A 26,276-nucleotide genomic window follows, 5' to 3' on the forward strand; every position below is an offset into this window, starting at 1 on the left:
AAGCCCAGGACTGGCAAAAAAAAAAAAAAAAATAGACAAGTGATGTGCTTCTCTTTGTGTTACTCTGGAGAGAATGGATTGAAAGAGAATACATATTTACTACAACAACAACAAAAAGACTAGTAAAACCAGTACTAGTTTTTGTTTGTTTGTTTGTTTTTTTGCCAGTCCTGCGCTTGGGCTCAGGGCCTGAGCACTATCCTTGGACTTTCTCAAGGCTTAGCACACTATCACTTGAGCCTCAGCACCACTTCCAGCGTTTTTCAATGTATGTGGTACCGAGGAATCAACCCGGGTCTTTGTGCATGCTAGGCAAGCACTCTACCCCTAGGCCAAACTCCCAGCCCCGATTTTTTTTTTTTTTTTTAAGCTCAGGGTCTAGGCTGGGAGTTTGGCCTAGGGGTAGAGTGCTTGCCTAGCATGCACGAAGACCTATGTTGGATTCCTCAGTACTGAATACATAGAAAAAAGCCAGAAGTGCTGTGGCTCAAGTGGTAGAGCTTTGGCCTTGAGAAAACCCAGGGACAGTGCTCAGGCTCTGAGCCCAAGCCCAGGATTGGCAGAAAAAAAAAAAAAGTTTCAGGGTCTAGGCACTGCCCCAGAGCTCTTTTTGCTCAAGGCTAGCACTCTATCACTTTGAAAAACAATAACACTTCTAGTTTTCTGGCCCTAAATTGGAGTCTTAAAGACATTCCTACCCAGGCTACCTTCAGAACTGGATCCTCAGATCTCAACCTCTTAGTAGCTAGGATTACAGGCATAAAGCCAACAGGGCCCAGCCCAAGGGTGATTTTAATCAACAACAACAAAAATCACCTCTAAATTCCATACCAATCTAAAATCTTTTAAATAGCAAGAGCAGGCTTCAGCTACAATTTGTTGTTTTGTTTGTTTGCTTGCTCTTACTGCTTACAACCAAAGGGTTCTGATCTCTGAGATACATTCTGGGCAACAGCAATAAGTCCATGGGCCTGGGGGTTAGCATTCTTCTCCAATCGCCAGAGTCAGATTCATTTTCTTTTACTCATTTAGTCCATGATCAGCTCCTTGACTGAAAGGAACAGAGTAGGGGACTTCCTCAAGTGTTTTAGAAGACAATAAACTTAACTGAACATTTGATAAAGAATGTGATTGCATAATCTTTACTGCCAACTGCATTCCAGGTGGGGAATCTACTATGAGGAACAATCCTAATATTCTTGTTTGAATTTGCCAGATCTCAGAAAACTGCCTAAAGCAAATTTATTTAGCTCCTTTTTTGGGTGGGTGGGGGGGTGCTGGTCCTGGGCCTGAATTCAAGGCCTGGGCAGTGTCCCAGTTTCTTTTGCTGTTTTCTACCACTTGAGCCACATGTCTACTTCCGGCTCTATTAAAGATTAGAGAGATAAGCCTCACCCACTTTCTTGATCTAACTGGCTTCAAACAGTGCTGCTCAGATCTCAGCTTCCTGAGAAGCTAGGATTATAGCCATGAGCCACCAGTGTCCAACTAGTTCCAGATAGATAGACAGACAGACAGACAGATATAGTAGGTCATGAGGCTTGAACTCTGCCTGGGCCATGTCCCTGAGCTCTTCAGCTCAAGGCTACTATGCTACCCTTGAGTCAAGCTCCACTTCCGTTTCTGGAGATAAGAGTATAAGAGTCTCAGGTCCTTTTGTGCCAGGCTGGCTTTAAACTTTGATCCTCAGATATCAGCCTCCTGAGTAGCTAGGATTACAGGCATGAGCCACTGCACCCAGCTAGTTCCATATATTTTTTAATATGCTTTTCATTCTGAAGTCTGGCAAGAAAAGATTTTTAAAAGGGCCGGGAGTTTGGCCTACTGGTAGAGTGCTTGCCTAGCATGCACGGAGGCCCAGGTTTGATTCCTCGGTACCACATACATAGAAAAAAGCCGGAAATGGTGCTAAGGCTCAAGTGGTAGAGCTCTAGCCTTGAGAAAGTCCAAGGACAGTGCCCAGGCGCTGAGCTCAATCCCAGGATAAAGCATGAAAGATCCTGAATAGCAAAAGCAATCTTAAGTAAAAAGAACAACACTGCAGGTATCTCAATACTAAACTTCAAAGCATATTATAGAACCATATCTGTAAAAAAACAACATGGCAATGGCACAAACAGCAGAACTGAAGGCCAATGGAATAGAAAATCCAGGACTAAAAAGATAAATCTCTTCAAAAAAAAAAATGATGCTGGAAGCCAGGTATGGTGGCTCACACCTGTAATCCTAGCTACTCAGGAGGCTGAGATCTGAAGATCAAGGTTCAAAGCCAGCCTGGGCACAAAAGGACCTGAGACTCTTATCTCCAATTAACTTCTAGAAAATAGAAAGTGGGGCAGCTCAAGGGTAGGACAGTAGCCTTGAGCTGAAGAGCTCAGGGACAGTGCCTAGGCCTAGATCAAGCCCTATAACCCACAAAAAAAAAAAAAAAAAAGATAACATGCAGTGCTAGAGGTGTGACTCACACAGCACAGTCCCTGCCAAGCTAATGATACCCTGAGTTCAAACACCAAAACAAAATATGTAACATATACTTGAAATACCATGTTCTGAATGACACAAACTTTTGTTAAGTATGATATTCTTTTTTTTCTTTGCATCTCTGGCAATGGAACTCTGACCCTCAAGCGTGCTAAGCAAACACTCTACCACTTGAGCTATAACCCTAGCTGACCTTGAACTTCATATCTTCAAGAAAATAGAATCACAAGCATATGTTACCACACCCAACGTAGGATATTCTTACTAAAGGATATAAAACTTTTCATCTTCCTTCTCTGGTATAGTACTAAAGATTTAAGTAGAACTAGTTCTTAATAAGAGAAATCTGCTATAAGGACAAAAGCACATATGTACACAATTCTAATACTGATTTCCTTTTTCCTTGTTTCCATAGTTCAGTCACATTTTCTCTCATGTAGTTCCTCTGCTGTTTAAGCACAGAGACAAACTGACGACTGCAAAGGCAAAAGCAGTTCATTAAACACTCTTGCTGGACTCAGATTGTAGCTGTGGAACTGCCTCCTCTTCAATTTCTGGGCTATTATCAGATAGAAGCAGTTCTTAATCTCCCTTGGCTTCCTCTGCAGAGACATGTGCCAAGTAAAGGTGGAGGACAAGAGGCCAAAGTCCGCAGTTTCCTGAAGTCCTATATATTTTTTCTTATCTTTTTATCCATTATGGGCTCTGAACACTTGTTATTTAGCTTCTCACTAGGTTTTCTTTTTTAAACATGCTTCCTACAAATATTATATTACATCCATGGAAGAGAAAATAATCCCTACCAGGTGACTCCACTACTCTGATGCCACAAGTACAGGAAGAAACCAAGTCAGGAAATAAATATACATAGCTGAGCTCTCTCTGGTGGCTCATGCCTGTAATCCTAGCAATTCAAGAGGCTGAGATCTGAGGATCAAAGGCACAGAGTTCAAGCCACAAGACTGACAGGAAACAAAAAATCTGGATTGTGTGTGTGCACATATATGCATGCATTCATGCACACCCTTGTGTGTGTGTGTGTGTGTGTGTGTGTGTGTACCAGTTCTGTGGCTTGAACTGTCCCTGAGCTTCTTTTTGCTCAAGGCTAGCACTCTTACCACTTGAGCCACAGCTCCATTTCTGGCTTTTTGAGTAGTTAAATAGAGTTAAGAGTTTCATAGAGACTTTTCCATCCTGGCTGGCTTTGAGCCACAATTCTCAGATCTGTCTCCTGACTAGCTAGGATTACAGGCATGAGCCACTAGTACTTTTTAGTAACTTTTTAATGGTGCTATTTGTCATGCTATTGAACTTTTGGAGTTTTGGGGGTTTGGGGGAGATTTTAGGTTTTTTTATTTTCATTTTATTTTGTTTGTCAGTGCTGGGGCTTGAGCTCTAGTCCTAAGCACTGTCCTTGGGCTTTTTCCTCAAGGCTAGCACTCTGCCACTTGAGCCTTGAGCCACAGCACCATTTCTGGCTTTTTCTGTGTATGTGTTACCAAGGAATTGAACCCGGGTCTTTTGCATGCTAGGCAAGCACTCTACCACTAGGCCAAACTCCCGGCCTCCCCCTTTTTTTTGTCTTTTTTTTTTCCAGTCCTGAGACTTGAACTCAGGGCTTAGGCACTGTCCCTGAGCTTTCTCTGCTCGAGACTAGCACTGTACCACTTGAGCCACAGCGCCACTTCTGGCTTTTTCTATCTATACAGTACCAAGGAATCTAACACAGGGCTGCATACACATTAGGAAAGCAATCTACCACTAGGCCACATTCCTAGCCCATTCTATATGTTTAAGTCTATGAGCCATATCAAATTAATTTTTGCGTATGATGATTAGTACTAAGATTCATTCTTCTTTTTCTTCTTTTTTTTTTTTTTGTCAGTTGTGGGGCTTGAACTCTGGCCCTGGGGACTGTACCTGAGCTCTTCTGCTAAAGGCTATCGCCCTACCCCTTGATCCACAGTGCCACTTCTCATTTTGTAGAAGTTAATTGGAGATAAGAGTCTTTTGGTCTTTAGTGCTCAGACTGACTTTGAACTGAGATCTTCTGATTTCAGCTTCCTGAGCAGCTAAGATTACAGGTGTGAGGCACTGCATCCAGCTCATTTCTTCCTTTTTTTTTTTTTTTTTTTTTTTGCCAGTCGTGGGCTTGAGCTCAGGGCCTGAGCACTGTCCTTGGACTTTCTCAGGGCTAGAGCTCTACCACTTGAGCCTTAGCACCATTTCTGGCTTTTTTCTATGTATATGGTACCGAGGAATTGAACCCGGGTCTTCGTGCATGCTAGGCAAGCACTCTACCACTAGACCAAACTCCGGCCCTCATTTCTTAATATATAAATATCTAGGCACTCCAGCAGCATGTGTTCCTACTAAATTATATTTGGCTGTTATTGAAAATCAACTGATCATTTATCTGCACTTTCTATTGTGTTCCAATGGTTCATATATCTGTTTTTATACTAGTACAACACTGTTTTTATTGCTGTAGCTTTATTAGAATTTTAATATGGGTAATTTAATTACCTTAAGTTTGTTCTTCCTCTTCTCAACAACTTTGCCAATTGCAGGTCCAGTATACTCTCTACTTCAATGTACATTTGAGATTAAGAAAGCCAATTTTTTTTTTTTTTTTTTTTTTGCCAGTCCTGGGCTTGAGCTCAGGGCCTGAGCACTGTTCTTGGACTTTCTCAAGGCTAGAGCTCTACCACTTGAGCCTCAGCACCACTTCCGGCTTTTTTCTATGTATGTGGTACCAAGGAATCGAGCCCGGGTCTTCATGCATGCTAGGCAAGCACTTTAACCACTAGGCCAAACTCCCGGCCCCCCAATTTTTTTTTTTTTAATCTCATGGGATTTTGACTGAGAACACTCTGAATCTGTAGAGGAAATCAAATGATTTAATAATATTGGGTGTTTCAAATTATGAACGTGACATATCACCACTAATGATATATTTCCACTAAGAGAAAGCTCAGTAATAAAATTTTCAGTTTAAGAGGCCTTATGCTCTCCTTATTAAGTACTCCCTTAAGTTCCCTGTCTCCTTATTTTCACTGAATTGATTTTTGAGTACACACACACACACACACACACACACACGAAAAGTTTGGTCGATATTGAGGATTGAACCTAGGACCTCATACGAACTAGGCAAGCCCAGACCAGTGCTCCAAATGCTGTGCCATCAAACTGTTAACAGCTAGTCATCATAATTTCAAAAGATAATTTAAAATTCCACACAGAGGCCGGGAGTTTGGCCTAGTGGTTAAAGTGCTTGCCTAGCATGCATGAAGACCCGGGTTCGATTCCTCGGTACCACATACATAGAAAAGCCGGAAGTGGTGCTGAGGCTCAAGTGGTAGAGCTCTAACCTTGAGAAAGTCAAGGACAGTGCTCAGGCCCTGAGCTCAAGCCCATGACCGGCAAAAAAAAAAAAAAAAAAAAAAAAAAAAATTCCACACAGAGATGGGCATGGTGACACACTCCTCTCATCCGAGCAGAGACAGACAGAGACAAAGGCAGGAAGATGACAAGTTAGAAGCTTGGGCAAAGCTTCTAAAATGCAGGCTTCGCAGTGGCTCACGCCTGTAATCCTAGCTACTCAGGAGGCTGAGATTTGAGGGTCACGGTTCAAAGTCAGGGCACTAAAAAATGTGAGACTCTTATCTCCATTTAATCACTAAAAAATGGGAAGTGGGGCTGTGGCTCAAGGGATAGGGCAGTAGCCTTGAGCTAAGAGCTCAGAGACAGCCCCAGGCCCAGAGTTCAAGCCCCAAGATGGACAAAAAGTAGATAAATAAAAGTACAAGGGAAATAGGGACCAAGACATGTGAAAGGGTATCCAGGTATGTGAATTAATGCACCTTCTATCTGGCAAATATCATGTAACCCTTCTATTAATTACAATAAAAATATATGAAAAAAGTAAAATGCAAGAAAGGCTCTAGGTGTGGTTCAAGCTACATACTGCACAAGGCCTGGGATTGCACCAAAAATAATTTTAAATTCCTGAAGGTATAAGTGGTTCACGATGGTAATTCTAGCTATTCAGAAAGCTGAGATCTGGAGGACTGAGTGTGAAGTCACCAGAAAAGACCAAGAGACTCCATCTTCAACAATAACCAGCAAAAGACAAAGCTGGAAGCATGGCTTAAATGGTAGCGTTCTAGGAAAGGAAGCAAGTTAAGTGCAAGACCCTGAGTTCAAACCCCAGTACTGGGGGTGGGGGTGAGGGTATGCCAGTTAAGGCAGAGCACCAATGGTTCATGACTGTAATCCTAGCTATTCAGGAGATAGATTGGGTGATACCCCATCTGTTATCCCAGACACATAATTGTCATCCCAGCTATGTAGATGGTGTGATCAGGAAGATCATTACTCCAGGACAGGGAGAGATGGAGGATTGAGGATGAAACCCTATCTCAAAAACACAGGCAGAGAAGAAAAAAAAAAAAAGATAAAAAGGGATGGAGATGTGGCTCAAATGGGAGAGTGCCTGCCTAGTAAGCATGAAGCCCTGAGTTCAAACCTAATAATGAATAGATGAACGAATGGATGGAAAACTCTGCATCCTGAAGTTGGCTTTAGTTCACATTCTTGTTGCTATAACTTATAGTACACCAAAGTGCTTGAAGGTACTGCAGTCTCATTGGCTTATAACACTAACAGTTAGTGATTGTTATTTACTTTCTGATGAGATAAATGTCTCTGGGATATGAACATCTCATAACATGTAGCCAAGATGTTTATACATTTTTGTATTTTACAACTAATTGTGGTATCTAATCTAGGGTTTCAAAAGGGAATATTATTTTTATAAGACCAAACATTTAGCCTCAAAACATCACCAATGCAAGGAGTAACACCAATCTCATGCACTATTAAGCAAACCAAATCATCAAAATATGCAACACGGACCAAATAGTTGGCTTCTTCCTAAGCCTTTTATCAAATTATGCGATTGTGTTTTTATACTCCCTATACTTAAATATTTTTCTTTCTTTACTCATCAAGATCAATGAAGTCAAGGAAATACCAACACTAGATCATTGCCTATTTCATGCCTCATTTTCTCTTCAATGGGAAATGGAAGTGGGTTGTATAACGAGATACGTGAAGCAACTGTCACTGTATGATGACCAAGAAATCACATGAGCTATAGCAACCCTCTGATACCACGTATTTTAGATGTTCATATTAGTCTGCAGTCTTAATTACATATTTCATCTTTATGATCCTTTTGAGAAAACAGTTTTAAAACTCAGTAAGTACTTTTTTTTACTAATTCCAGCCAAGTACAGTGAGTGGCCTAAGACTTTACTTCTAGCTATTCAAGAAGCTAAGGCAATATATGCATATTTGGTTATTTGAAATCGGATAAGGAAGGGGGGGAAACAAGATGAGGCTTATGTCCATTATCCTTGCCACTCAGTAGGCTGAGATCCAGAGGATCACAGTTCTAGAAGCTAGTCTGGGCAAAAAAATTCATAAAATTCTTTCTACCAAATAACCAGCCAAAAATAAGGCTAGAGATATTGAACTCAAGAATTCCACTGAGCTCCACTGAGCTCTGAGTATACACATGTACACACACACACACACACACACACACACGTGTACCTCAAAAAAAAATTTTGTGGGGGGAGGGAAATGGGGACCAAGACATGAGAAATGGTATTAATGTATGTGAAGTAATGCAACTTCTATCTGGTGAATATAATGTAGCCCTTCTATTAATTACAATAAAAAATATATGAAAAAAATTTTGGCAGTCATGGGGCTTAGACTGTAGACCTGGGAACTTGTCCTTGAACTCTTCAGCTCAAGGTTACTATCCTACCCCTGAGCCTGGGCGATGTCCCTGAGCCACTGAGCCTGCCACTTCTGGCTTTTTCTATGTATGTAATACCAAGGAATCAAAACCGGGTAGGTGTTCGTGCATGCTAGGCAAGCACTCTCCCAGTAGGCCAATCTACCCGCCTCTATTTTTTTTTAGGGGGGGGGGGTCATGGGGCTTGAACTCGGTCTGGGCCCTGTCCCTGAGCTCTTCAGCCTAAGGCTACCACTCTACCCTTCAGCCAAGCACCACTTCCCATTTTCTGGAGGTTATAAGAGGGGCCAGGAGTTTGGCCTGGTGGTAGAGTGCTTGCCTAGCATGCATGAAGAGCAGGGTTTGATTCCCCGGCACCACATACATAGTAAAAAAGCTGGAAGTGGTGCTGAGGCTCAAGGGTAGAGCTCTAGCCTTGAGAGAAGTCCAAGGACAGTGCTCAGGCCCTGAGTTCAAGCCTCACAACCCGCACACACACACAAAAAAAAAAAGTAAAAAGGGTTACAAGAGTCTCAGGTCCTTTTGTGCCCGGGGTAGGCTTTGAACCTTGATCCTCAGATCTCAGACTCCTGAGTAGCTAGGATTACAGGTGTGAGCCACCTACCCTGGCTCGGGCCCAATCATAAGGACCCTGAAAGGCAACTATTGATATTGAATGGTCTCCCTTCCCTGACACCACAAACCAACACCTAATCACCCTTCAAAGCCCAATTTCTGTCGTGACGGATCTCCCTGGTGCGTCTGTTTGTCCTCCTGCGAGGGAGGGCTGGGTGAAGGCGGACAGTCAGCCCTAACCTTTCTCGGCCTCGTCTTGGTCGGGGCATGTTCTATCCTTCCTGCCGGTCGGGGAGACCCCGACAATAGGCAAGCACTCTACCATTAAGGCCAAACTCCAGGCCCAAAGCTTGGTCACTCCTACTCCTAACATTTGAACCATGTGCCCAGCCTAATTATATATCATTTAATTGTAATTGTGGTTACTGCTGCAGAAGAAATTGTGTTGTAAAATGTAACATGTACTGAATGACTACGATATGCTAGATGCTTTACATGTAAGTTTAACACTCACAACTTCCTTATGAAATGAAAAATTCAGAAAGATTCATTCCCTTGCCCAAGATCACAGAGTGAATAACAGCCGACATGGAACACTGGGGCACTCAACTCCAAAACAGAGCTCAACTCTCTCCACACAGGAGGCAACCTACCAGACTTTTCAAAGAGGAAACAAGTGTCCAAAGAGGTGGCAGAGAGAAGGAAGAGAATCCTGGTCTAGGAAGGACTTTCTAAATTCACTCACTTGATGAAGGTGAATTTTGGAGAGGATTCAAAAATCCCTTAACACTCTCCAAATAGAACAAAAGGTTATACTATAATTAACTCTGCTTTATTCAGGCCCCTAACAGGTATTTAGACATGTTGAAAATAAAAATGCCATGAACAGTTTGCCTAAGTTTTACAAATCATGTCCAGTTTGCATAGATATTGATTCCACTTTCACCTTCAGAATCAGAATTTAGGTAAAGGCATTAAAAAAAAAAAGGTACCATGCTATTGCTTCGGATTTAGGAAAATGATTTTTTTTTAAATCTTGAAGAAGAGGAGGAGGAGGAGAAGAAAGAAGAAGATTGGGATAGCTGGGCACTGGTGGCTAATGCCTATAATCCTAACTACTTAAGAGGCTGAGATCTGAGGACAGCCGTTCACAGCACTGAAGTCCATTAGACTTTTTTTTTTTTTTTTTTTTTTGCCAGTCCTGGACTTGGACTCAGGGCCTGAGCACTGTCCTTGGACTTTCTCAAGGCTTAGCACTCTACCACTTGAGCCTCAGCACCACTTCCAGCTTTTTTCTATGTATGTGGTACCAAGGAATCGAACCCAGGTCTTCGTGCATGCTAGGCAAGCACTCTACCACTAGGCCAAACTCCCGGCCCACTCCATTAGACTCTTATCTCCAATTAACCACTAGAAAACCAGAAGTTGACTCCAGGGGTAGGGCAGTAGCCTTGAGCTGAAGAGCTCAGGGACAGCATCCAGGCCCAGAGTTCAAGCCCCATAACTGACAATAACAAAAAAGAAATGGTGCTACTACTTATTTCGCAGAGTTGGTATAAATAATACATTAATAAGGTAGCCACAGTCCCTAGCATAAAATGGGATGTCACTGTCACTTTCCTTTACCTTTTTTCCACAACCCTTACAACAACCTCACATTGTTATAATGAATTTTTGTTTTGTTATGGCTCTCTCTTTTTTTTTTTTTTTTTTTTTTACAAATGAAGAAAATGAAGTACTAGTAGCACTATGGTTGCAGACCTGGATATAGACCTACTCATACTCTTACATTTGACATGTAACCTCACTGGTTATTTTTACTCTGCCACACTAGAAAGTTCAGATTTTTTTTTTTTCAAATTATACCCATTGGGGACAGGAATTTAGCTTAGTGATAGAGTGCTTGCCTAGCATGCACAAAGCCCAGGTTCCATTCCTCTGTACCACGTATATAGAAAAAAGCCAGAAATGGTGCTGTGGCTCAAGTGGTAGAGCTCTAGCCTTGAGAAAGCCCAAGGACAGTGCTCAGGTGCTGAGCTCAAGGCCCAGGACTGGCAAAAAAAAAAAATATATATATATATATATATATATATCCATTGTACTTTGAAGCATAGATGTTTCAACAAACAAACAAAAAGAACCTCAAATTTCCACCAATAAATTTAGAGCACAAAGTCTTGGAAATGGCCCATACATCTTCAAATATGGTAACAAACAGATTACACTCCAGTCTTCAAAAGGAACTACCTAAATTACTCCTTACTAGGCCTCATGATTTCCAAATGTATATTAATCAGAGTGGAGAACGATGAACCAAACATACACAAAATAAAAGTAGGCCATCTGAAGAAAAAAGGACTTTTCACAACATTCCTTCCAAGGCTTCTACAGATCTCATATTACTGCTGAGCAGACTTTAAATACAGTGAGGAAGTGCCCAAACTCAGCCACCACACTTGTAGATCTCAAACCACTGATTGAATTTCTCACTGCCCCCAAGTGGCTAAACAATGAGTCAAGCCAGCTACTCAAGAGGCTGAGATCGGAAGATCAAGGTTCAAAGCCAGCCCCAGCAACACAAAGCCAAGAGACTCTTATCTCCAATTAACCACTAGAAAACCAGAAGTGGCTCCTGCGGTAGGGCAGTAGCCTTGAGCTGAAGAGCTCAGGGACAGCACCCAAGCTAGAGTTCAAGCTCCATGACACCCCCCCGAAAAGAGTAAAAATTCCATGAAGGAACATCGTCCAAGACCAGAGTTCACGCTTGGAGATGGACCCCAAAAAAAGAGGAGGAGGAGGAGGAGGAGGAGGAGGACGACGACGACCAAGACTGCAGCAGTGGTGATGCCAGTAGCAGCAGCAGCTCACAGACTTTCCTGCCCAGGCTAGCAGGAACCAGGATCTTCAAATCTCAGCCTCCAGAGTAGCTAGGACTACAGGTGTGAGCCAACAAGTACCAGGCATCTTTCTGTATTTTTTAAGTCCCTCTAGATTAATCTGTCCTTCAGTTAACTATACCAGTTCTCATTCTAGGAGTCTTTGTTTTGTCAGTCAAGGAGCTTGAATGCTGGGCCTGGGCACTGTCCCTCAGCTCTACAGCTCAATGCTACCACCCTACCCCTGGAGCCACAGCACCACTTCTGATTTTCATGTGCTTAATTGGAGATGAGAGTCTCTGGAACTTTAGTGCCTGTGCCCAGGCTGGCTTTGAACTATGATCCTCAGATCTAAGCCTCCTTAATAGCTAGGATTACGGGCGTGAGCCACTAGGCCCAGCTTATTCTAGATGTTTACCATGGATCCTAGTTCCACCTCGAAGAAGCATGTGCCTCTTTCCGCAGAGGAGCTAGTAATTCAAAGATGGACAAGGAGGCCGGGAGTTTGGCCTAGTGGTTGAAGTGCTTGCCTAGCATGCATGAAGACCCAGGTTCGATTCCTCGGTACCACATACATAGAAAAAAGCCAGAAGTGGTGCTGAGGCTCAAGTGGTAGAGTGCTAGCCTTGAGAAAGTCCAAGGACAGTGCTCAGGCCCTGAGCTCAAGCCCAGGACTGGCCAAAAAAAAAAAAAAAAAAGATGGACAAGGAGATACTCTCAGCAACCAACTGTATACTTTCTTGGGTCTTGTTTAAACTGTGGAGTTGGTTCACTCTATTGGGCAAAATCAAAATTATGTAGAGTACATACTTGAACTGGAAAAACTTGATGAAGCAGAAATGGCTGACATTTCAATGCCTCCTTCTGAATATTTCTCTCAGTCTACCTTCATTCATGTCTCCGATTCTAACCTCATTCACCCATGGTCAATTTCATGTTACTGTCAAAAAACAATCCCAAGGAACAAAAGGCGCATGGTATCCTTAATATGTGGCTATTAAATCCAAAGAGTACAAGAGCGAGGACTCAATAACTGCATACCCAAAGCTATGGACATGGTAATGGAAATACAAACATAACTATATAGACATAAAAACCTATGACTCTATAGACATAATGTTTTATTTCATAAATTGATATGTTCCTATGACATACAAACCCTTAGCCTAATTTTAAGTTCTAAATACTAAAAGTCCCAGAGATTATAATTAGAGATTCCCTCCTTGAACACTTGTTTGTTAAACTTGTCATTTAAAATATGATGTAAACATAAGCCATAAAAAAAAAAAAAATCCGGGGCCGGGAGTTTGGCCTAGTGGTTAAAGTGCTTGCCTAGCATGCATGAAGACCCGGGTTCGATTCCTTGGTACCACATACATACAAAAAAGCCGGAAGTGGTGCTGAGGCTCAAGTGGTAGAGCTCTAGCCTTGAGAAAGTCCAAGGTCAGCGCTCAGGCCCTGAGCTCAAGCCCAGGACTGGCAAAAAAAAAAAAAAAAAAAATCCCAAATCCCAAAGTGGACATCCTTAATTACAACTGCAAAATGAAAACATTTGGGGACAGAAAACAACAACAACAAAAACAGTATCATAGTTCATTCATTTGCTGTGAATCTTTGCTCCTTTTTTGTTATTTTCTGTTGTTTTTCCTGTGGTGATCTGCCATGTAGATGTGCTTAGCCACAGTGTCCCTTTTGGGCTGTGTAGGGAAATTCTCAGATAAACCAATGTGAATGTAGTCCCCCCACTTCCCAGAAGCTGCCACACCCCGACAGAATAGAAGGAGAAAACTAGTACTATTTCAAGTTGTATCTTTTTGAATATGAAAATAAAATAATAAAACAACAACAAAAACCAATGTATCATACTAACAATGATGATGGCCAAGCAAAGGTGGTAGGAAGACTTCTTTTTTTTGGTGGGTCGTGGGGCTTGAACTCAGCCTGGGTGCTGTCCCTGAGTTCTTCAGCTCAAGGCTACCGCCCTACCCCTTGAGCCAAGTCCCACTTCCCATTTTCTAGAAGTTAATTGGAGGTAAGAGTCTCAAGGTCCTTTTGTGCCCAGGCTGGCTTTGAACATAGATCCCAAGATCTCAGCCTCCAGAGTAGCTAGGATTACAGGCATGAGCCACTGCCAGATTAGGAAGACTTTTTAATCTACTTAATATTCATCAGAAGGCCATACAGAGAAGGCACCATTATTATACTTATTTTACAGCTTGTGAGTCACAGGAAAGACTACACAAAGCAGCAAAAGTATCACATTCTTACAACCTGGGCTTACACAGTTAGCAAGTGGAATTGGCCCAGCCAATCAGACTCCAGAATTTTTTTGTTTTTATTTTTTGTGGGTCCTGTGGTTTGAACTCGGCCTGGGCACTGTCCCTGAGCATTTTGGCTCAAGGCTACTACCCTACCCCTGGGCCTGGGCGTTGTCCCTGAGCTCTTCAGCTTCAAGGCTATCTCCCTGCCCCTAGAGCCACAGTACCACTTCCCATTTTCTAGTAATTAATTGGAGATGAGTCTCATGTTCTAAAGTGCCCAGGCTGGCTTTGAACAGTGATCCCCAGATCTCAGCCTCCTGTGTAGCTAGCACCCAGCTAGACTCCAGAATTTATATTAGTTACATATACTCTATTACTATTTGTCATACTGACGATTCAATTTTTTTCATCAGAAAATGTCTCTACCTTTACTTTATACACAGACGAAATATTTGTCCCTGCTTTCAGTACTGGCCTTAATTAAAATGTAGGTTAGAGATGTAGATCAGTGGTAGTGTTCTTGTCCAGTATTTACAAGCTCCTAGGTTTGATCCCACCTCAAAAAAAAGAAAAATTTAGTGGTCCTAATTCAGCTCCCATTTCGATATATATGGTCTATCATGTAGAAGGCATGCAGCAATAAGTATCTAAAAAGGAATTAGGTTTACCAAGTAATCTTTCCTTTCAGGAAAGTATTTTCTATCTTGCCCACTGTAGTGGTGCGCAGCCCCCACCCCCCCGCCTTCCCATGATCCTCACCTCCTAGAGTTCATTCCCTACAGAGTCCCTTCCTACAAAGTGAACCAACAGGACGCTGGAGAAATAATAGTACGTGACTTCTAAAGGCAGATTCTGAAAAGCAATTTGGCTTGGTCTCCTGGAGATCCTGCACTAGGGGACGCCAGCTGCAGGCCAAGGGGGTACTCAAAGAGCTCTGCAGAGAGGCCCACGTGGAGGCCAGAGACTGCTGACACCAACAGCCCACCTAACGCGCCAGATGGGAGGAACATCCATCAACTTCAGTCAAGCTTCCAGATAACTACACCAACTAATATATCACGGGCCTCTCTTAAGAAACAGCCTGAACCACTCAGTCAAGCTGTTCCCAAAGTCCTGACTGGCAGAAATTGTGAGACAAAAAATGTCTATTGTTGTCTTGAACACTAACTTTTGAGGTAATAACATGCTGCACAGAAACAGGAACATACTCATTCTCCAAAACTTCAAGCTCCTTGAGAATAGAGACTATCTCTTTGATATTTAAGGCTCCTAAGACATGAATAGGATTTATATTTGCTGAATCGCATCTGTGAGCGATTGTTGCAGGTTCCTTTCCTTCCAACATGTATCCATTTATAAACTATGCCCTATGCCCCTACCACTTTGTCTACAACTTTCAATGTTCTTCCTTTTTTCTTCCAAAGACTTTCTGAAATCTAATCTCCTAATGAGTCTTGCATCAGGCAGGCAATAAAAATGTTTCTCTGGGCCTGGAGTTTGGCCTAGTGGTAGAATGCTTGCCTAGCATGCACGAAGACGGGGGTTTGATTCCTTGGTACCACATACATAGAAAAAAAGCCAGAAATGGTGCTGAGGCTCAAGTGGTAGAGCTCTAGCCTTGAGAAAGTCCAAGGACAGTGCTCAGGCCCTGAGCTCAAGCCCAAGAGTGGCAAAAAAAAAAAAAAAAGTTTCTCTGGTCAAACATTTCCAATTACCATTCTAACCATATCTAATCCACAGATATTGCCTACATAAACACATGTTTGCATGTTCATTTTCTATTCAACAAACATTACTGAGCACCTAGTTGATCTCCACCCTGAAGCACCTAAAATTACAAACATGAACCACTACATTCAACAGTATATTATACTTTAATGCCAAGAAATTCGAGTTATATGTCACTAACTGTAATGCTAGTTGCATTATTTAACTATACCAAGCTTCAGTCTCCTTATCCTAAGGTAGAAGCAAAAGCAACCTCATAGAGTTTGTGTAAGAATTAAGTACAGGCCTAGTTTAGGGCTAGGGGGCTATTGCTGAAATGGTAGAGCACATGCCGGGCAAATGCAAGGCCCTGAGTTTAAACTCCAGTAGTAAATAATTAAAAAAAAAAAAAAAAAAAAAAACACCTGGCTGGGCCAGGAGTGTGGCCTAGTAGTAGAGTGGTCCGTACCACATACACAGAAAAAGCTGAAAGTGGTACTGTGGCTCAAGTGGTAGAGCACTAGCTTTGAGAAAGCCCAAGGACAGTGCCCAGGCCCTGAGTTCAAGCCTCAGGACTGCTTCCCCTCCAAAAAAAAAACAAAAACAACAAAAAAAGCAACTTCCCTTTTTAAGTTCAGTTACCTCTGTTTGGAATATTCTTCATCTCTTTCATCTGAGTTATGATACAGCTAAACCCCATCTTCTTTTAAAGGCTTCCCACACATCCAAAGGAAAAGTTCCCTAGACTCTCCGACAATTCCTAGCTGGCACCTCATTTCAGATCGTTATAGCCATGTCATTTTCTGCCTCCTCCAATAAACTGTGTGCCTCTTATGAACTGAGACCACTTATCTCACTTATCTTGATAACCCCCACTGAGAAGAACACCTGGCATATTACAAACCTGGAACAGAAAGTTGCTGAATAAGTGAAGTCATTACTTAAAAAGCACCTATAATAATGACTAGATGACCCAAACTTTATGGTTTTGCCCTTTATGGGCTGAAACCCTATTTTATACTTTTCTGAATCCCTCCCTCACAGCATTTGGCAGAGCATTCAGGACGAAGAAAGTCTGCAATAAATACTTCTGTTTGATGGAATACATATTACACTTCCATCTCTTATGATTTAAGTCTAAGTAAAAACATATCCTAGTGAATGTGACTTTGGAAGCCTTTTGAAAGAGGGGCCCTTCTTAACCATACTGGTAAAGAACTGAGGTCCCACTAGAGCACTTTTTCCATGCATATGTCTCTGAAGAAAGCAGTAATAATTTGTTTCTAACTCATTTCAGTAAGGAATCGGGTGTCATAAAGCCCTTTGATTTGCTATGAAAAACACAACATTAGGCAAAGACAAAGGTTCTCCACCCTGCAGCGATAGGGCTGTGGGCCAGCTGGCTGTACCACCTCACCCCTGGGAGGCAGCTGCTTTCCAACAGCAAAACTTCCTAAGTGAAACTGGGAGTCTAGGGGAAGATGGTCTAAAGAAAAGCACTTGAGTCTAACTTACTGGGAAGAAAATAGATTATGTTACAGACTTTGACTTCATGTAAGACCTCAAAAACTCCAAACTTGGAGGCATTCCAAACACTGTCTGGGTTTAAAACTCTGTAAAAAAAAAAAAAGAAAAAGAAAAACATATGAAGTGTGGGTATAACTTTATTATTCTATTTAAGTGGTGTATCTCACATTCCTGTACACGCACATTCAGTACAGGCTGACAAACAGTAAACTGTCCACGGAAATGTCCTTTAGTTATGCCACATAACAGGGAGAAAACACAAATCCTGACAAGGCCAATCTGGATTTCTGCTTCAATCAACACATTGGCCCAACTTTCTTTCTTCAATCTCCTACCAGGAAATATTTCTTGGACCTTTATGAAATGTTTTCATTCAATACTTTGAAAAAATCCTATGCAACGACTGCTGCCATTAGTTCCGTGGACTTTTTTGTCTTGGTTTTTTTTTTTTTTTTTTGGTGTTTTTTTTTTTGTTTTTTATTTTTCAGATGAAGAACAAAACGGAAGCCCTAAGTTAGATACCTAACAAATGGCAGGCAGGTCCGGGAGTTCGGCTGGCAAGTTGCAGCCAGAGCCACCCCGGAGCATCCGTGCTTTCTAATGGTAACGTCGGGGAAGGAGGGACTGTTTCCTTTCGTGGCCGTTAAGTTTCCGATCTGCAGGAGCCCTGCAGACCAGGCGTCACGTCCAGGTGAGCCTGCTTTCCGATCGCAGGAGCCCGATGGCGTTTGGGTCCTGCAGGTTGGCACAGGAGCGCAGAGAAGACGCCCCGACGCCCCCCACCCCGCCCCGGGGCGGCGGTTAAGCCCCGAGCGCCGCGAGGGCGGGAACCTGTGTGCCCCGTTCCCCCCCCCACCCCCGAGCGGGCGCGGCCCGGCCCGGTCCGGGGCCGCACAGGTGCACGACCACGCCCGACTACTCGACTGCCCGGCCCGACTGCGCGGCCCGGCGCCCCGGGCCCCGCGCCCCCGGCCCCGCGGGGCCCAGGGGAACCCCAGAAGCGGGCGGAGGGGTCCGTGCCCCCCGGACCCCGGGGGAGGCGCGGCGGGGGCGCGCGGGAGGGGAGGATGCTCGCGGGCGCGCGCGGGGCGGCCGCGGTGGGGGAGGGGTCCCCGCCCGGACTCACCGCCTCGCGCTCCTCCCGGCCCCGCTCCGACGCCGGCCGCTCCACTCTCCTCCTCAGACTCAACCACCAGCTAGGGTACGCGGAACTGGGCAGACGCCGGCGCTCACCGAACGGAGAGTGGCGGACAGGACCCAGGGGGTGGGGAGGGTGGGACGGTCGCTCTCGCCGCCGGGGTCTACCACAGACACGGCCGTCACCGGCTCCTCTCAGCCTAGGGACGCTGTGGGCCCGCCCCCCACACCCAAACCCCGCCCCCCGCCCCGCCCACTAGAGGAGTGATGGCAGCGTTGACCAACCAGCGTGCTTATGCAGACTGGGCTTGCTGGATGAAGGGGAGTTAGGGGAGGACCGGGAAACGGGGAAGGTGAAGACGGGAGCGCGACTTCCCCTGACTGACAGCTCAGCGCAGCCTATAGGAAACGGAAAGATGACCTCATCGCCGAGGGAAGGCTAGAACTGGCCGAGCCGCTGCCAGGAGGTGGGACGAGGTCTGCGACCAGCTGGAGGCGGGGCTCTGGGCCTTAAAGGAGCCGCGGTGGCTTGGTCGCCCTGTCAGGGGCAGGGCGGTGGACCCGGCTGGACCCGCGGAGGGCCACAGGGCCACCGCCCAGCCGCCAGCTCTTTCTGCAGTCCTAACTGCGGTAATCCTCCAGACCCCATCGCGATCCTCGTCGGGGCGTGAAGGGCCCCGCTGCGGCTCCGAGTGGATTTATTTCACGTTCATGCTTTTCCAAAACGAGACAATAAATTCCACTCTGGCCTGGAGCCCTGAATTCCCGGCAGGCCTCGGCTTCCCCGGGAGCCGCCGCCTGCGTCCTCTGAGTCAGTTTCCCCAACGGTAAAAGAAGGCTGCTGACATCTACCTGAAAAGAGAAAGAAGGAACGCTTGGGCTTGCAACAGGGAGAGCGCTTGCATCTGGAGACGCCGGGAAGAGCCGCCCGCACGCGAAGGCTGCACCGCGGGGAGTGCATTTCTCCTGCAGTTCTGAGACCGGAAAATGCTTGTGTGCAGCACAGGGGCCATGTGTGTGCACGCTTAGCAACACCTGGCCCGTGACTGTCAATGGGAGAAATACAGACCAAAGGGGCGAGAGAAGCAAGCAAACGGCCACCGTGGTCGAGTCGTCACGGTGGGGACAGGCCCCTTCCTGCCCCTGTCCGAACCCCCTCTCCCCAGCAAGCGGAGGAAGCCCCCCCAAAGAAAAAAGTTATTCCACCTGGGGGTGGGGAGGGATCTGCGGCAGAAATACAGAAAAAGAGGGGGGAAAGGCTTTTATGGGGGTTCTCAAGCAGGCCGAGGAGGAAGGGAGATCAGGGGAGTTCTGTACAAAGGCAGAAATTCTGTTGCATCCTGTAGCCTATCCAGAGTCGATTCTTAGGTTGGGGCCCCTTCTCTCCTATAGGTCTTCTAGGTCTGCTCACTGGTGTAGCTCAATCGGAGGGAAAGAGGGGGTGCTGTTGCCAACTGCCAGTGGCCTTGGGTATTTCCAATTATTCATCCGTAAGTCAGATTCAAGTTCAGTACCACCAGCTCCTCCCAGAATCTTGGAGAATGGTCAGATCCTATGGCGCCTTAGTCACATCGTCCACCAGGGCAAAAGTTTCCAGCCACAAAATCCCTAATAAAAAAAAAAATTATATATCCAACAAAATAACATTCTTTTTTTTTTTTTATCAACCCAGGGTTGATAAATTTCCACTTAAGGTTAGTGTTCTACCAGTTGAGCCACATCTCCATTCCCAGCTTTTTATTGGTTAATTGGAGATAAAAGTCTCATTTTCTGCCTGAGTTGGCTTCAAACCTCGATCAGATGTTACCCTTCTGAGTAGGATTACAGCCATAAACCACTAGCACCAGGCTTAAGAAGCAAACATTTTTTTTTTTTTGCCAGTCCTAGGCTTGAGCTCAGGGCCTGAGCACTGTCCTTGGACTTTCTCAAGGCTAGAGCTCTACCACTTGAGCCTCAGCACCACTTACGGCTTTTTTTCTATGTATGTGGTACTGAGGAATGGAACCCAGGTCTTCATGCATGCTAGGCAAGCACTCTACCCCTAGGCCCAACTCCCAGCCCCAGAAGCAAACATATCCTTGAATAAGACTCTGAGGAATAAAAGATGAGACAGCCACTATCCTGGGGTGATTACACCAGACTGTGGCAGAGGGAGAGCTAGGGCTTAGGCTGTGGAAAAACCTGAGAGGAGAAAGTTCTGCAGGCTGGAATTCTTGGGGTGGGGCCCAGATATGGCCAGGGTGGGGCATTCCAGATATTGTCGAGCCAGACACAGCCCTCATGAAAAAAGTCAAGGTAAGGAAGAAGTAAAAGTGTATTTTATTAGTCACAGGAAGAACAACATGCCTTTTCACCTTTGCTACAGTCAGGGCAACCACTCCACCTCACACAGGCCTATTCTTTCTTGGCTATATATATATGGAGAGAGAGAGAGAGAGAGTTCAGCCTCCTAATGTTATTTTCTGGATTCTGTGCCAGTAACATAACTTGCACTCAGAACTTTATGCCTTCACTCTGATATTTTGGAGATGGAATCTCAAAGACTTTCCTACCTGAGCTGGTTTCAGACTTCAGTCCTCTGGATCTTATCCTCCTGAGTAAGCATCAACATCCTTCACAGCTTTACAGATTATAGACTAGGCATCATAGTAGCTCACTCCTGTAATCCCAGCTTCTCAGGAAGCTGAGACTGGGAGAATGGTGGCTGAAAATCAACTCAAGCAAACCAACAAGGCAGGTGTGGTGGCGCACACCTATAATCCCAGCTCTACATAGATAAGAAGATTGTGAGTAAGACCTTATCTGAAAAATAATGAAAGCAAAAAGCGGAGAGGGGCCTGGGGTGCAGGTTCAGATAGCAGAATATCTGTCTAGCAAGCACAAGACTCTAGAGTTCAAACCCCAGTGCCAAAAAAAGAAAACCATATGACATCCATCTCTCATTCCAATTCACACCCTCTGCCATCACTTGCACAGATTCCCACCCCGATGGGAGATGGTCCCTTTCTGCTGTTCTTTCTGCCCATGGCAGTTTCCATAGGCCTCAGTATCCTAAAGACTTCGGGTGCACAATCTTAGGGTAGCAGGATCTATTGAGAGCAGGTGTTATTTTTGTCCCTGCCTCAAACATTCTATTTCTTCGGATGAGGGCACCCTAATTTCCCCTGAAGAAACACTCTTCCTCACCCTCCATGCATACAGAGACTTTAGGAATGACAGCAGCACTCAACTTCTAAGAATGAGCCCAAGCTCCTGTCCTGACCAATCAGATCAGGGGTCATCACCACCACTTGTAATGGTTGAGTTCTTGAAAGTCATGTGACCCCGAGATAATCTAGTCAGAGTGAAGTCCTGAAGCTTTTCTTCAACAACTGATGAAGAAGTTGTCTTTGTGCAGGACTCTTGAACTGTCTACATGATGTAAATAGGGAAGGCCACAGGAAAAATAAAGGAACACAGAAACAAGCAGAGGTGAGAGGTGAGATGCTAATGAAAGCCAGGCCATGATTCTGCTTGAGAAGTTAGATCAATGGTTTTTCAGGCTATTTTATTTCTGATGGATCTTGGGTCAGAATCCTTGGAAATAGAGCCTATAAAAAGAATCAAAGTGGGCTGGGAGTTTGGCCTAGAGATAGAGTGTTTGCCTAGCATGCATGAAGACCCAGGGTCAAATCCTCGGTATGACATACATAGAAAAGCCAGAGGTAGTGCTGTGGCTCAAGTGGCAGAGTGCTAGCCTAGAGAAAAAAAAACCCAAGGACAGTGCTCAGGCCCCGAGTTCAAGCCCCAGGACTGGCAAAAATAAATAAAGAATCAAAGAGTAAGATTTACAGAGGGAGGAAAAACCTGTATGGGCTGAAGTTAAACAAGACAGGAAAAGAAAAAAAAAAGGTGAACAAGGCCCAGATTGATCTTATCTTAGCCAAATCCACAGCAGGAAAGCTCTAGCAGTTAAGGCATAGGGAGTTGTGTGTGTGTGTGTGTGTGTGTGTGTACGCCTCTCAATACTGGAACTTGAACTCAAGGCCTGCCACTCCAAACACAGCTCCACTTCCAGCTTTTTATTGATTGATTCATTGAAAATAAATGTCTCATGGACTTTTCTGCCCACATTGGCTTCGAACCTCACTCATCAGATTGCAGCATCCTGAGTAGCTAGCATCACAGGTGGCAGCCCGAAGAGCAGGGCTACAGGAAGCTTTCTGTGTCTCAGTACCTGTCAATCACTGGCAGAATCCCTCAGGGAGTGACAGTCCCCAGGGCAGCTCCCTCCAGGAAATGGCTGCAGTTGGAACTCAGGCAGCTGGGAACCCTTTGCAGCCAGCATAGCAGCTGGGTGATGGGTCGCTGGCCTAAGGCGAGGTGAGAGGAGCTCCAGAGTCTACTTCCCCTTCATGGTTGGGCTTCAGTTGCTAGCAACCATAAAACATTCAGGTGTGATCCTCCTGTCGCCGAGATCAGAGAGACCACCTTCTTCTTTGATCAACTTGTCACTCCTGGTACTGTGCTATATATTTTTATATTTGTAACTTCAGTACTGCTTTGACCCTGTGGCTCAGACTGACTTCATAAACAGTTGTTTTTTTTTTTTTCCCCATCCTCTTCTTTGTAGAATGTTCCCCTTCACTTTTTGTTTGTTTGTTTGTTTAATCAGTCTTGGGGCTTAGACTCTTGGCCTGGGCACCATTCCTGAGCTCTTCAGCTCAAGGCTACCACCATACCCCCTGCGCCACAGCACCACTTCTGGGGTTTTCTAATGGTTAATTGGAGATAAGAGTCTCATGGTCATTAGTGCTCTGGCTGGCTTTGAACCGTGATCCTCAGATCTAAGCCTCCTGAGTGGCTAGGATTACAGGTGTGAGCCACTGAGCCCGGCTCCTTCACATTTATACTGTCAAATTCAGGTGCTTTTATAAGCAATTGTGTGTATGTATACATGCACACATGCACATAACATACACACACACACACACACACACACACACTTTATTCATTCATTTATTTATTACAGCACGGTCATTTGAACTCAAGCTAAGTTAGAGTTCTACCACGGCCATGTCCCCAGTCCTGTTTTTTACTCCTTATCTTTAGGATAGGGTCTCATTTCTCCCCAAGACTCATTCTACTTTCGGCTTCCAGTGGTTGTGGGATTCCTTCCAGCTTGCTTCTGTGAGAAAGGAGTCTCAGACTTTTCTTTCTTTCTTTCTTTCTTTCTTTTTTTTTTGCCAGTCCTGGGACTTGATCTCAGGGCATGAGTGCTGTTCTTGGGCTTTCTCATGGCTAGAGCTCTACCACTTGGGCCACAGCACCATTTCTGGCTTTTTCTATGCACATGCGGTGCCGAGGAATCGAACCAGGGTCTTTGTGCATGTTAGGCAAGCAATCTGCCACTAGGCCAAACTCTCGGCCCCAAGAGTCTCAGACTTTTCTGCCCATCTGGAGTCTCAATCCACAGCCTCTCAAGTAGTGAGGATTTACAGACCCGAGCCATCTGCGCCTGGCTTGGGTACTGTAATTCCTTAATACAGATGAAGGGCTTTGAGCTTAAACATGCCAGTACTTAGCAGTCATTTTGTCCATTTCTATCCATTGTACCAATTTGGTAAAGGCAAAGCAGTTCTAGCCTGTCATCTATGCACTGGATCCATTTCCAATTCGGTTGTTCTTGCTGAAAGGTGCAAAACTTACAAGGCAGAAATCTGCAGTGGATCCCTAGAGGCTGAATGGCCCTCCTCACAAACCTAATACACACTCCTGAAATGTGCCGGCCCATCCTCTTCTTCCAGTTTCTCTTCCTGGGCAAGAAGAGGTCATTGGGCAGTACTTACATACTGTTCTTTCCTGTTGCTTCTTTTTGTTGTTGTTTTTGTGGTTGTTGTTTCGGTTGGTTGTGGGGCTTAAACTCAGGGCCAAGGCACTGACCTGAGCTATTGTGCATAAAGCGTTCTACCACTTGAGGCACAGCTCCACTTCCGGCTTTTTGGTGGTTAAGTGGAGATAAGTGTCCCATGGGCTTTCCTGCTTGGGCTGGCTTCAAACCTTGATCGTCAGATCTCAGCCTTAGAGTAGCTAGGGTTACAGGCATGAGCCATCGGTGCTCTGCTCCTTCACTGACAATCTGTAGCACCAAATGTGTCATGTACAGGGCTACATTATGTAGTTTTTCCTTCTGGTAAGCCTGAGGTGATTAAATAACGTGTCCAACATCACACAGCTGAAAACAAGCAAAGGACTGGGACTGTGGCTTAATGGTAGATTGCCTCGCATTCATGAAGCCCTAGGTTCGATTCCTTAGTACCACATAAACAGAGAAAGCTAGAAGTGGTGCTGGCTCAAGTGTAGAGTGCTTGCCCTCAGCAAAAGAAGCTCATGGTAAGCCAGGCACGGTGGCTCACTCCTGAAATCCTAGCTACTCAGGAGGCTGCGATCGGAGGATTGTGGTTCAAAGCCAACTAAAGACCATGAGACTCTTATCTCCAATTAATCACTAGAAATGGGGAAATGGGGCTGTGGCTCAAGGGGTAGGTGGTAGCCTTGAGCTGAAGAGCTCAGTGACAGTCCCCAGGCCCAGAGTTCAAGTCTCATGACTCTCTCTCTCTCTCTCTCTCTCTCTCTCTCTCTCTCTCCCTCTCTCCCTTGCTCGCGCGCGCGCGCGCGCGCACACACACACACACACACACACACACACACACACACACACAAAGCAACAGATCAGAGACAGTGCCCAGGCACTGATTTCAAATCCCAGGACTGGCCTCCACCGCCCCCCCCCCAAAAAAAAGCAAAGCCAGGGTACAGATGCTAAAATTACAGTTCTAGATGCAATTCAATGAATATTTTTGGCTTTGTACCGAGAAATAGAGGAAATAGTAAGAAAGTAAAATAGAGGGTGCTCATAACCAAGAACATTTGCTGCTGAGATGAGCAATGGTGTAAGGAGAAAAGAAATAGAAGAGCGAGCTCATGGCCTAAGGCAGGCATTGAGAAGAGACCACAGGAAAGTGTGCTGGACAGGCAAGAATGAGGTAGGGCATTCTGACTCAGGGAAAAGGGTGAGTAATCACACAGAGGAAGAAAAACACATGTTTAAACAAAGAGTCGTCTGCTTTGCTTGAGAGATAGTGCATGAATGTTTGGTTCAGGCTCTGTTGTAAATAAGAAAGGAATTCTAAATGAGGAAGACTGTGTGCTTTTAAAAATGGGATCCAAGCTAACTGTCATTGGGTTAAAGCCAGCCAAGGCAGGAAAGTCTATGAGACTCCTACCTCTAATTAACCATCAAGAAGCTGGAACTGTAGCTGTGCCCAAGTGGTTGGGTGCCAGTTTTAATTAAAAGAGCTAAGAGACAGTGTCCAGACCCTGAGTTCAAGCCCCAGTATGGCACACACAAAAAGGAGGATGTGTAACCCAGTGGTGGAAGGCCTGCTTGCCATGCACAAAGCTCTGGGTCTAATCCTCAACGTGGTGAAAGGGAAAAAACCAAAAAAAGACTACTCACATCGTCAAGACCACTTGCTTTGCATTCCACAAGTCTGATCAAATCAACATACGTCTAATCAAATCAATACAAGTCTGACCTACAGGATCTTCTTTTGGCTTTTTGATCATTGGCACCAATATAGATATCTTCTTTGGGTATTTCTAGAAGAGAATCTAGACACTCTTGTTGAATTTCCATTATTACTATCATTTTGTGGGTCATGGGGCTTGAATTCAGCCTGGGCCCTGTCCCTGAGCTCTTCAGCTCAAGGCTAATGCCCTCCCTTGAGCCAAGCCCCACTTCCCATTTTCCAGAGGTTAATTGGAGATAAGAGTCTCAGGTCCTTTTGTGCCTGGATTACAGGTGTGAAGCCACTGTGCCTGGATCATTTATTATTCTTAACTTCTTTATTCACATAT

The 26,276-nt window shown here is 44.8% G+C and overlaps 1 long non-coding RNA gene across 1 annotated transcript in view; it reads right to left on the bottom strand.

Annotated features, from left to right (window-relative positions):
- LOC150067590 (uncharacterized) overlaps positions 1-18,593 on the bottom strand; it is a 43,963-nt gene extending 25,370 nt beyond the window's left edge. Inside the window, exon 1 of the long non-coding RNA XR_016534632.1 lies at positions 18,367-18,593. This is a non-coding gene — a long non-coding RNA (uncharacterized LOC150067590). The remainder of the gene's footprint in view (positions 1-18,366) is intronic.
- Positions 18,594-26,276: the final 7,683 nt, after the last annotated feature.

This window comes from Megascapheus bottae, chromosome 2, assembly GCF_031878675.1.
Source record: "Megascapheus bottae isolate mThoBot1 chromosome 2, mThoBot2.hap1, whole genome shotgun sequence".
NCBI classification, from domain to species: Eukaryota; Metazoa; Chordata; class Mammalia; order Rodentia; family Geomyidae; genus Megascapheus; species Megascapheus bottae.